The sequence below is a fragment of the Hyla sarda genome, chromosome 8, assembly GCF_029499605.1.
Source record: "Hyla sarda isolate aHylSar1 chromosome 8, aHylSar1.hap1, whole genome shotgun sequence".
Lineage (NCBI taxonomy): Eukaryota > Metazoa > Chordata > Amphibia > Anura > Hylidae > Hyla > Hyla sarda.
Window position 1 is genome coordinate 92,779,404 of NC_079196.1, and position 12,900 is coordinate 92,792,303.

Consider the following 12,900-nt stretch of genomic DNA (forward strand, 5'->3'; position numbering starts at 1 on the left):
TGATATTCAATGTCATATATAGAAATGTAATTTAAACAAGGAGGGCAGGCTCTTGTATGTACTTTTTCTGTTCTCTTACTGTCTTATTGTAATTTGACCTTCAGTCAATTAACAATTATAAGGCTTGTGACTTGATATTACCCTGTTTTTGATGGCTTACATAGTCATTAGATCAAATCACATGCAACAAATCAAGGTGTGTAAACGGAAGTCTTTTCTGTTTATTACAGCTGACGCCAGACTATAACCCTCACACCATTAGTCAGGAGTACAGCTCTGAAGCCGCCCTCCCACAGTCCTGAACTCATCTTTCTAAACTTGGCTAACCTTGCCATCTGTCTGTAAGTCATAGGTGCAAATGATAGGTAATAATCTTCCTTTTGATTTGCATTTATTGACCTTTAGGTTGGTTTTTAAAATAGTTATGTCGATATGACAAAAGCAGTGTGGCTTCTGACATGTATATATATATATATATATATATATATATATATATATATGCTGCCATGAGACATTTCTGGTCTCTATACATACTCGTTCCCTCCCAAGTCTTGCAGTGTTCTAAGAAATTGGCCCTATTGGCCCTCATTTACTAAGAAAATCGGGTTGTAAGTCTATGTTGCTTTCTTACCCGACTGCTTTTTTCCCCTGGTATTTATTATTATGTCGCATCCTGTTTGTCGCACGTGGGTTTTGTTGGTTTTGGTTTCCAACTCCTCTGAGCTGTCGGGAAAAAATACACAACAATTCAACAAATTCGGGTTGGAAACCTTAATAAATACGTGGGAAAGCTCAGAAATGTCGGGTAACGCCCCTTTTTCGGGTTTGGGAGAATCCACATCGGGTCCGTCGGGAAAAAATGTGTCATGGTATCGCAGACTGGCGCACGATGTCTGCGACATGGCGCAGACAAAGATGCGCCAAAAAAAACCGACAAAAGAGGTCGGGTTTAGAATAATAAATGAGGGCCATTGTGTATGATACATGGAAATGGGACTTTTTTGGACATTATTTGGAATAGGGAGTGACTTGAGCAATGAAAAAAAATGTGAATATAATACATCCATAACAAAGTTTGTTTGGGGTTGGAGTTGCTCCAACTTGCAAAGTTATCTCCTATCCACAGGATGAAGGAAAAGTATCTTATCGTGGGAGGTCCAGCTGATGGGACCCTCCGCCATCTCCATTCATTCTCTGAGGGTGCCATTGAGATTGCCAAATGCTGTACTTGACAACCTCTGACACCTCCCATAGAGAATAAATGGGGCAGTGATGCACATGCTTGTCACACTGATCCATTATGACAGGAGACTCTGGTGCCTGTTTTCTAGATTGCAGTGGGTCTTCCTGCTGGGACCCCACGTGATATTGAAAACAGCGTCTGAGTCCTGTAGTAGGGGACAACTTTGTTAGGACACCCCATGTAAGTACGCAGCTAGAGCTTACCTCGTCTACAGATAAAATGTGGTGAGTGGGTAAAATCTAAAACTCACTGATGTTATGGTAAATAGAGTGTGATAGTGTTATACTATGCTGTGTTGTTTATTATATTTTACTCCATGTAGTCCAGATACCCCCTAGGTCATACAGTAGTAGCTGAAAAATGTTTTCTAAAAGGTTTTGCCCTTTCTATGTCATGGTAGGTAATATTACCAGGAACAGGGGCGGACAAAAAATATGCAAAAAATATGCCTGCCCCCCCCCCGGTAATATGTTTGCTAGGTAAGCGGGTAGTACGTTTGCAAGTAGTACATTTGCTAGTTAGGTAGGTACAACATTTTCAAAGTAGGTAGGCAAGTAGTAAATTTGCAAGATATTTAGGCAGTTAGTAAGTTCAGTTGGTAGGAAGGCAGGTAAAAAGTTTGGTGCTAGGTAGGTAGGTAGGCAGGTATAAGTTTGGTTGGTAGGTGGGTAGCCATGTAACATTTGGTAGGTAGGCCCTTAGTCATGTATTTTCCAAACAGGCTTTGGCTGCATTTTTGCAACAGCTGGAGGCACCCATGTTGGAAACAATGGACTAAGGACCTACCTACCAAACCTGAGTGCCTCCAGCTGTTGAAAAACTAAAACTCCCAACATGCCTGGACAGCTAAAGACTGTCCGGGGAATGCTATGAGTTGTAGTTTTGCAACAGCTGGAGGAGCCCAGGTTGGAAAATACTGACTAAGGAGGTGTTTTCAAAACAGTGTCTCTCCAGGTGGTCCAAAACTACAACTCCCTGCATTCCCGGACAGTCTAGTGAATAGTGAGTACAGCTCTGGAGTATAATCTATGTATATAAAACTCAACGTGTGTGTGTATATGTATGTATGTGTGTATGTATGTTTATATGTATGTATGTATGTTCCACAAAAACTTTCAAACGGCTAAAGATATTAATATGAAACTGGGCACACATGTTACTTATATGTCAAAAACATAGGATAGGTCATTTAACCCTTACTCACCCCCATTTGCCAGGGGCGGGGCTAATGTTTAAAGTCCCATACAAGTCAATGGGAAATATATGTTACTGCATAACTTCCAAACGGATAGATATTTTGATAATACTTGGTCACATGTTACTTATATGCCCACTTAAAATATAGGATAGTTAATTTAACCCTTAACTACCCCCATTTGTGAGGGTCAGGGTTTTTTTTTAAAGTCCCATGCAAATCAATGGGAAATGTATGTTCCCATCTAATTTCCGTTAAGCTGGAGCTATTTCATTACCTGGTACACATATTACGAGTCAGGATATGAGGATGGGATGGGAGGTCGGGATAGGAGGACGGGATATGAGGACGAGATAGGAGGTCGGGTAGGAGGTCGGGATAGGATGTCCGGATAGGAGGTCGGGATAGGAAGACAAGATAGGAGGACAGGATATGAGGACGGGATAAGAGGTCTGGATAGGAGGTTGGGATAGGAGGTCGAGATATGAGGACGGGATAGGAGGTCAAGATAGGAGGTCGAGATATGAGGTCAGGAAAGGAGGTCGGGATAGGAGGACGGGATAGGAGGTCTGGATAGGAGGTCAGGATAGGAGGTCGCGATAGGAGGATGGGATAGGAGGTCAAGATAGGAGGTCGAGATATGAGGACGGGAAAGGAGGTCGGGATAGGAGGTCAGGATAGGAGGACAGGATAGGAGGTTGAGATAGGAGGTCGGGATAGGATGTCAAGATAGGAGGTCGGGATAGGAGGACAAGATAGGAGGACGGGATATGAGGACGGGATAGGAGGTCTGGATAGGAAGTTGGGATAGGAGGTCAAGAAAGGAGGACGGGATAGGAGGTCAAGATAGGAGGTCGAGATATGAGGACGGGAAAGGAGGTCGGGATAGGAGGACGGGATAGGAGGTCAGGATAGGAGGTGGAGATAGGAGGATTGGATAGGAGGTCAAGATAGGAGGACGGGAAAGGAGGTCGGAATAGGAGGTCGGGATAGGAGGACGGGATAGGAGGTTGAGATACGAGGTCGACATAGGAGGACGGGATAGGAGGTCGGGATAGGAGGTCGAGATTGGAGGACAGGATAGGAGGTCGGGATAGGAGGTCGAGATAGGAGGACAGGATAGGAGGTCGAGGACGGGATAGCAGGACGGGATAGGAGGTCGGGACAGGAGGACGGGATAGGAGGTCGGGATAGGAGGACGGTATAGGAGGTCGGGACAGGAGGTCGAGGTAAGAGGCAGGGATAGGAGGTCAGGATAAGACACCAATATATGAGGACTACATATGAAGTCAAAAGCTTCCTCCTTTGTTTATTTTCCTCCCCAAAAAGGATTAGGAAGGAAAAACCGGGCAACGCTGGGTACACAGCTACTACAGGATATAAATCAGTACATAATTAATGTAAAGTGACCCTACATTCACTGCAATAGTGACATCTTATACAATGTGTGGCACCCATTGTGCAAAATCTAACTATTGCGATAAATGAAGGCTCACTTTACATTACTTATGGTGGAAGCAGCAGGCCACTCACCTAGTCTCCTAAGGAAACTTTTAGATTTGACCGTTGTGATGCTCCTCAGGTTCTGTTATATGAATGGCGGCTCTGGAGTATAATACAGGATATAACTCAGGATCAGTACAGGATAAGTAATGTAATGTATGTACACAGTGACCTCACCAGCAGAATAGTGAGTGCAGCTCTGGAGTATAATACAGGATATCACTCAGGATCAGTACAGGATAAGTAATGTAATGTATGTACACAGTGACTCCACCAGCAGAATAGTGAGTACAGCTCTGGAGTATAATACAGGATATAACTCAGGATCCGTACAGGATAAGTAATGTATGTACACAGTGACCTCACCAGCAGAATAGTGAGTACAGCTCTGGAGTATAATACAGGATATAAATTAGGATCAGTACAGGATAAGTAATGTATGTACACAGTGACCCCACCAGCAGAATAGTGAGTACAGCTCTGGAGTATAATACAGGATATAACTCAGGATCAGTATAGGATAAGTAATCTAATGTATGTACACAGTGACCTCACCAGCAGAATAGTGAGTACAGCTCTGGAATATAATGCAGGATATAACTCAGGATCAGTACAGGATAAGTAATATAATGTATGTACACAGTGACCTCACCAGCAGAATAGTGAGTACAGCTCTGGAATATAATACAGGATATAACTATTATAATTACTAGGTTCACACTGAAAAATCTCCAGACAGCAATGCATTTCTGAGCGGATGTGCAAAAAGATCTGCACGGTTCTAGCGCCGCCCAAAGGGATCACTTCTGGAGATTCATCAATGTGAACCAAGCCTTATACATGTGAGAAGGGGATTATACATGTGAGCAGGGGATTATTATAATCCTCCACTCACATATATGTAACATCTCCCTATCACATGTATAATCTCCTCCTCACATTTATAATCGCAAAATCAGATTATACATGTGAGGAGGGGATTATACATGTGAGGAGGGGATTATACATGTGAGGAGGGGATTATAAATGTCAGGAGGGGATTATACACGTTAGAGGATTATTATAATCCTCCCCTCACATATATTTATCATATCTCCCTCACATGTATAATCTGATAATCCCCTCCTCACATTGATAATCCCCTCACATATATAATATCATAATCAGATTATATTTGAGGGGATTATACATGTGAGGAGGGGATTATTATAATCCTCCCCTCACATGTAGAATCTGATAATCCCCTCCTCACATTTATAGTCCCCTCACAAGTATAATCTCCTAAAAAGATTATATGTGAGGGGGTTATCAGACTATACATGTGAGGGGGAGATGATACATACATATGAGGGGAGGATTATAATAATCATTATTATCCTCCACTCAATCGCAACCCTGCACCCCCCCTCCCCCCTCAATCCTCCCCCCACCCCACCTCCCTGCCAAACAACCCCCTACCCCTCAACTCACATGTAATCCAGATGATATACCGGTCCATCTGGCGGTGAGTGACGCTGCAGCTTGGAGGCCGTGTGGGGGCGGCAAATCACTGATAGAGAGGAGCGGAGGACTCCTCTCTGCTCTGCTCCTCTCATCTCTATGACTGTATGGCGTAACTATTTCCCAGGCAGCCACAGCGGTCCTGGGATAGTGGCTGCCTGTAGAAGATTGACGGCTGCGGCGGCGGCAATGAGTTAAAGAAAAGGTAGCGGGCGGCGGCGGCAATGAATTAGAAAAAGGCCCCCTCCCTCCCGAAAAAGGTAGCGGGCGGCGGCGGTGGTGGGCCCCCTCCCTTTTGACACCTGGCCCGCCTGTTTCCCAGCCCGCCTGTAATGGCCAGGGCCCCGCGTGGGGCAAAAGGGGCTAGCTGCTTTTGGGCCCCCAGCAATGAGAGTGCCCGGGGCAGCTGCCCCTTTTGCCCCGCATTAAAGATGGGCCTGGCCCCATCGGTCAGTGAGTGACTGTCACTCATTGACTCGTTAACAGTTTCAGTTCCGGCTGGGCCCCCCTGGGCCCCTGTGCAGCTGAACAGGCTGCACATATGGTATGTCTGCCACTGACCAGGAATGTCAGTCCTGAATCTTATCCTGCATGAGGAAAAGGTATCAGTCATAAGGGAGCATTACCTGATGCCATAAACTGACTATGGAGGCACTGGAAGCATTGTACCACAGCACCAGTATGTGGGCTGAAGAATGTCCATATAACTGTGTGTATTTGGTTCCTTAAGAATGTGTCCTACTGGGATCCCTGTTGGGCCTGTTGGGTGTGGCCCAGTAGTGCCTTGTTGTAAATGTGTTTCACACATTTGCATTGTGTTTTGTAATGTATCTGTATTTGTACCAGGCATGGCTGGGAGCAGATAAGTTAACAAGCACATACACAAACATAGAAACCTTTCAGGAAAAAGGGAGAAGCTCGCTCAGAGCCAGCCTCTCTACAGAGAGGAACAAGAAATTAAGGGTAGTCTATTGTTGAGCATGGAGGAAATCCTTTTGTCAGGAGACCAGAATAGCTTTGGCCGGACCCATTCTTGCTAAGCACATATAGAGATAAAAAGAAGAATGGACCAACAAACGGCACCTCGTGTATTACCCCAGGATATACGTAGGAAGTGAGGGAAGTGGGTGATGTCCCCATAAGCTTATAGATGGCTGCTCACCTGAAGGTGGATAAAACAGGCATGTAACCCCAATATTCTGGGGCACCAACAATAGTGAACTGCTGCCAAGCCAGTGGGTTGCAGGAACCGAACCAGGTCGTCCTGTGAAGATAAGGAGGAGGAGTAGAAAAATAACCCATGGAAAATCGTTGCTGCAGTCCTTGGAGATGAAGACAACCAATTCCAGGTATAGTAAAGATCCTAGGCAGGATCGTTTATTAAAGTATAATAAAACAATAAAATAATGGATGACACGTTTCGGGAGGAACCCTCCCTTCCTCAGATCAGGGTCCCTGATCTAAGGAAGGGAGGGTTCCTCCTGAAACGCGTTATCCATTGTTTTAAATTGTCCTGCCTAGGATTTTTACTATACCTGCACTTCGTTGTCTTCATCTCCAAGGACTTCAGCACCGGTTTTCCAAGGGTTCTTTTTCTACTCCTCCGCCTTGCTAAGCACATGGTCCTTGACATCACTTCAACCTGATTCCACATTTGAGAGCAGAGAAAGTGAAGGAGACAAAGGAAAATGACAGGCTATAGGGATAAACTGCACAAAGACCCCATAGCAACCTAATACTTCAGTGAGCTTCCAGCAAGGCCTTGTACCGTGTGACTGCCACCATTCCCCTCAAGACCTGAAGCCCCTTTTGGAACTGCAGCACTAATTGTGAGTTGCCAACCAAACAGCTAGACTCGGCTCCAGAATGCAAAGGACCTAGCAACAACACAGGCTAAAGTACAGAGAAAAAGCAGTAGTCACTTAACCAATGCACACCAGCTTTGTGTGTTACCCTGATCTGGCCTGCCTGCCTTTTTAAATGATCAAGATACCAATACTTATCACTGCTTGGCCTTTTCCAGAGAGCTTTGTGAGTCTGGTATGGACTCACAGAAAGGCTATGGACTTTCTATGATTCCTGATTTTACAGCTCTCCAAGCAAAGCTGAGTGATGAGAAGCAAAAACAAAGGGAAAGGGACAAAGGGCTTAGCTGAGCTGATACCCATTCATTTTAGTGACTGGTGGGGATCTCAACACCCGGACCCCCATAGATCAAAACTTCTGACCTGTTGCAAGAGATATGTACCCTTAAACTATTCTTTATTTACCAACTTATAAGTTTATGTATGTTTCAGATGTAATACCAAATTTACTGACATTGGAGTACACCCAGTGTACTCTTACTATAAAATACTATAATGCCACTTCAGAGAAAGTGGCATGAACTTGTATACCCATTTTTAGTGACACAAATTTATCTTTATAAGAGTAAGAGATCTGTTTTCTGTTGACTGTATATTTACTTAAACAAATAAATTTAAATGTTAGTTAGAACTGTAGAATGGAAGTTTCCCCTATAGGCTTTTGTAAAAGTGGAAACAGTGGACGCCTTATTTGGCAAAGCCTCTGCAAGAATCATCTGTACTCTCCTGTACAATTCTGACAACCTTTCTATATCATTGTTTGGATGCAGGGGTGGGCAGTAGGAGAGAACAAGTATAGTCAACCTTATATGTTAGGGTTTATTGATTTACCAAGATAAAATTCACAAAAATCTCTGATCACAGCCCATTTTATATTTAACCATAAATGATTTTTTAGTATCATAACAAGGTAAATGTATAACCTGGAGTCACACCTGGCTTGTATAATCAATGGTATGAGCCATAGAAATGTTAATTGTTGATGAATTCAACAATGGACAGACCATGACCAAAGTGAAGCATCTACAGAAAACATGTTATTCTATCTGCATTTACTATTTACAGATTGTATTTTTAGCATTGTGAAGTGGAAGGTAAATTCAGAATTCATCACCACTCCTAATCACTGTACCATTCCTTAAAAGGGTACTCCGCCCCTAGACATCTTATCCCCTATCCAAAGGATAGGGGATAAGATGTCAGATCGCCGGGGACCCCGGGGATCGCCGCTGCGGCACCCCGCCATCATTACTGCGCAGAGCGAGTTCGCTCTGTGCGTAATGACGGGCGATACAGGGGCCGGAGCATCGTTACGTAACGGCTCCGCCCCTCGTGACGTCACGGCCCGCCCCCGTCAATACAAGTCTATGGGAAGGGGGCATGGCGGTTGTCACGCCCCCTGCCATAGACTTGCATTAAGGGGACAGGCCATGATGTCATGAGGGGCGGAGCAATGACGTCACGCTGCTCAGGCCCCTGTATCGCCCGTCATTACGCACAGAGCGAACTCGCTCTGCGCAGTAATGATGGCGGGGTGCCGCAGCGGCGATCCCCGGGGTCCCCAGCAGCGGGACCCCCGCGATCTGACATCTTATCCCCTATCCTTTGGATAGGGGATAAGATGCCAGGGGCGGAGTACCCCTTTAAAGGATACTCTGGTGGAAAATATTTTTTTAAATCACCCGGTGCCAGAAAGTTAAACAGATTTGCAAATTACTTCTATTTAAAAAAACGTAATCCTTCCAGTACTGTATTTCTTTCTGGAATTCCAGTTCCTGACATGGACAGAGGTGTCAGCAGAGAGCACTGTGGTCTGACAGAAAAGCAATTCAAAAAGAAAAGAACTTCCTGTGGAGCATACAGCATCAGATAAGTACTGGAAGGATTACGATTTTTAAATAGAAGTCATTTTTTAACCTGTTTAACTTTCTGGCACCAGTTGATTTAAAAAATAAATGTTTTCCACCGGAGTACATGAGGTTAAGGAGAATGCACATGAGGTTAAGGAGAATGCATTGCAACAGTCTGTCTATAGCTCATTATTTACCTGAAATGTCTGTAAGGGTATGTTTACACGTTAGGAAAATGTGAGGAATGTCTGCCCAGAAAACACAGTTGGACATTTCGCCCATTTGCACGATCCGGTGGACGCTAGGGCCACTCAGAAATGTGCTGTCTTACAGACAGCAATGCATTTCTAAGCAAAATCCGCCAAAACAATAGACATGTTTATTCTCTCTGTGGACACTGGAAATCGGGATTTCAGAGGCAGAAACCTTTGCCATGGAAATTCCACCTTTTGAACAGTGCAGCAGAATCCCATTGAAATCAATAAAACTCTGCAGTAGCAAAATGTTCATGCAGAATATTCTGGCAGAATTCTACACAGAAATTTCGCCATGTGAACATACTCTAACACTGATCTTTTTTTTAATTTTATTTATTTTTTGATTGAGCATGGAAAGCCAAAGGTCTGCACTGGGTGGTACAGTTGTTGAGGCATTTGTACAATATCCAGCAAGTTTCATGCACCAGACCATTGCTTATTAATAGGACTTGTACACAGAACATGCAGGGTGTCTTATGGTTCATTTGGTAACTATACCATCCAGTGTGGAATTGCATCTCTCCATATCCAATCTATATAACGGGTGGCACCATTAATTCCAGGCCACTGTACATATATAATACAAAAGGGCACACATCAAGAGACCATAAGAACAAGTTGGAAAATATGCAGAAGCTTAATGGGTGATGGACAGAAAGATCATTCTACCCATAAGGCCTTACCATCTACAAGGGGAGGGAGGAAAAAAGACATGGGCAGACGACATTGGCAGATAACTGATATGGTATAAAATCTAATGCTTTCACTCACCCCCACCCCTCCCTGCTCAGCCTCCAGCACTGAGCTCTGTATATCAATCATGCAGGGAAAGGCGAAGGATGGAGATGTGCATGCTGTAGCTTTGCGCCACCTCTATGACACTTCAAGCTTGGTAGAAAAACAGGATTTTATAACTTTGAACTTAGCCATGAGTTAAGAGATGTGTATTATTTGTTTTATCTCCCTATCAGCTATCTACTCATGTCAGCAGTTCTGGATATAGAGGGGACTGATTCCCTTTAACTCCAAAGAAATGTAAGATTGTGGTCCCACGACTATATATTAGGGAACTACACACAGCATTCCCTTATGTATGTGTCTCATCAGAAATGGTCCCTTTACATATTTAAGTGGTCTCCATATGCATAGAAGTTATGAGGAAAATCAATGTATCTGATACATTTAGGGCAGCCCGTGTTTAGTCAGTAGTCCAGTATGCTCAGGCTGTCATGACAAAAGGGCCTGTGTAACTGGGTTTGCATGTAAGTAAAAAGGGAAGCAGTAGGTAATGTGTAGTCCTCACTACTTTCCTACTATATTATTGCATCACACCTTGTAAAGGGAGTGACTTTGAAAACAGAAATAGATTAGGGAATTACCAAGGGTGTAACTACTATGGTAGCAGGCAAAGGAGCTGCTATGGGGCCTAACAACTAAAGGGGATATTTCCACTAAGACATAAGGTGTAGTTAATGATGACTATGGGAGAGAGGAGGGAATGGGAAAAATTTAATGTGAATCTATGTAAATGTTTACTGTGGTGCTTCACCCCACTCTTAATAAATCAGGGCCATTATCTTTATTCTGTAGGTCCATACAATTAAAATTGAGATGCTGGATGATCGTGAACTGTCCAATTCAAATGACTAAGATCAGTTTTAGAATCAGTTTTCCTCGCATGGAAACTATGCCGTACCCCTGACATATGTGGACCCAGCCTAACATGCCCCTCACAGAGCAGGCTGATTGACAAGCCAGGAGCCTGCACAGAGTCCTGCTTTTCCTGCCCTCACTTCCTGTATTTGGTCTCCTCACAGAGACACACAGGCAATAGCTGCAGGGACAGCATTTTATTTACCCAAAAATATACACCTTTTTTTAACTAATGTATATTACAAATATACATATAATATTATTATCTTAATTTTGTAAAATTTTTATACCAAATAACAGGTACACTTAATATCCATAGGGTATGGGCCATTCACAATATATCTATTTAGGATGCTCTTAAAAATATCCCATTTAGCTTGTGTACTTTTATTACTGAGGGTAAAATCCCAATCTATGTCACTTAGGTCCTCACTTAGTTACTAAAAATTGGCCTTCCTGGAGTTTTTTTTTTCAACATATTATGTTGTAGTCACTATTACCAAGATGTCCCTCCTACCTCTACTTTGGATACTTTGTTTGGACTATTGGTTAGCATTAGGTCCCATTTTATTTATTGCCAAAAAAAAGCCTTTTTCTGGACCTGCAGGTTTCAGCTTCACAGTTTATGTCAGGACAGTTGAAGCCCCCATAATAATTACTTTACCCTGCTTTGCTGCCTCATCTAATTGTCTTATTAGTAGGTTCTCTGCTGATTCCATTCTACTAGGTGACAGTCCACAGAACTTCCAGTTCATGCAGGTGCAGAGATCTTCATGGCACCCATAAACCAATTCATAAACATTTGGATTAGCAGAGTAGTTAGAATCTAGGGTGTCTTTCAATGCTATGCTCAAATGTTAAAAAGGAAACTAACAGCTTTTACCCACTATAAACCCAATATATATATTGGGTTATAGTGTGGTGAACAGTTTTAAAAGTGAGGTTATTCAGATTTATTGATGAAGTAGTTGCTGAGTTATCGGCATTTAGAGCTACTTTCCTATTGAGCAGCTCTGGGCAATGGAAGTGGAGAGCCAGCTCGCCAAGCTCCCCTGCCTCATAAATATTCACCCTCTGGCCCGCCCCCATGGTGAATATGGAAGGTGATGAGGCAGGGGAGCTCAGCCAGCCAGCTCCCCGCCTCCATTGCGCAGAGCAGCGCAATAGAAAAAAATATATAAACGGCAATAACTCTGCAAGTTCTTCACCGATAAATGTGAGTATTCCCTCTTTTTAAAGCTGTTCACCTTCAATTTAACGCAATATATTGGGTTAAGTGTGGATGAACAAACTGTCAGCTTCTCTTTAAAGGGGTACTCCACTGGAAAACATTTTGTTTTAAATCAACTGGTGTCAGAAAGTTAAACAGATTTGTAAATTACTTCTATTTAAAAAGCTTTAAGCGTACCCGTCAGACAGGAAGGGGGCATGTCCTCAGTGTGCAAGTCTCCGCCCCCTCCCTCAATACGCTGTCCTCTCACATCTCCCCTAGCATTAGCAAAACTACAACTCCCAGCTTGTCCTCACTGACAGTAGCGGGAGACAAGCTGACAGTGGGTGTCAAGATTCGGCTTCCAGGTAGTGGATCCTCTGTGTCAGCGAGGGAATGGCGTGGACCGTGCTAGTGGACCGGTTCTAAGAGGCTACTGGTGTTCACCAGAGCCCGCCGCAAAGCGGGATGGTCTTGCTGCGGCAGTAGCAACCAGGTCGTATCCACTAGCAACGGCTCAACCTCGCTGACTGCTGAGAAGGCGTGGAACAGAAGGACTAGGCAGAGGCAAGGTCAGACGTAGCAGAAGGTCGGGGGCAGGCGGCAAGGTTCGTAGTCAAGATG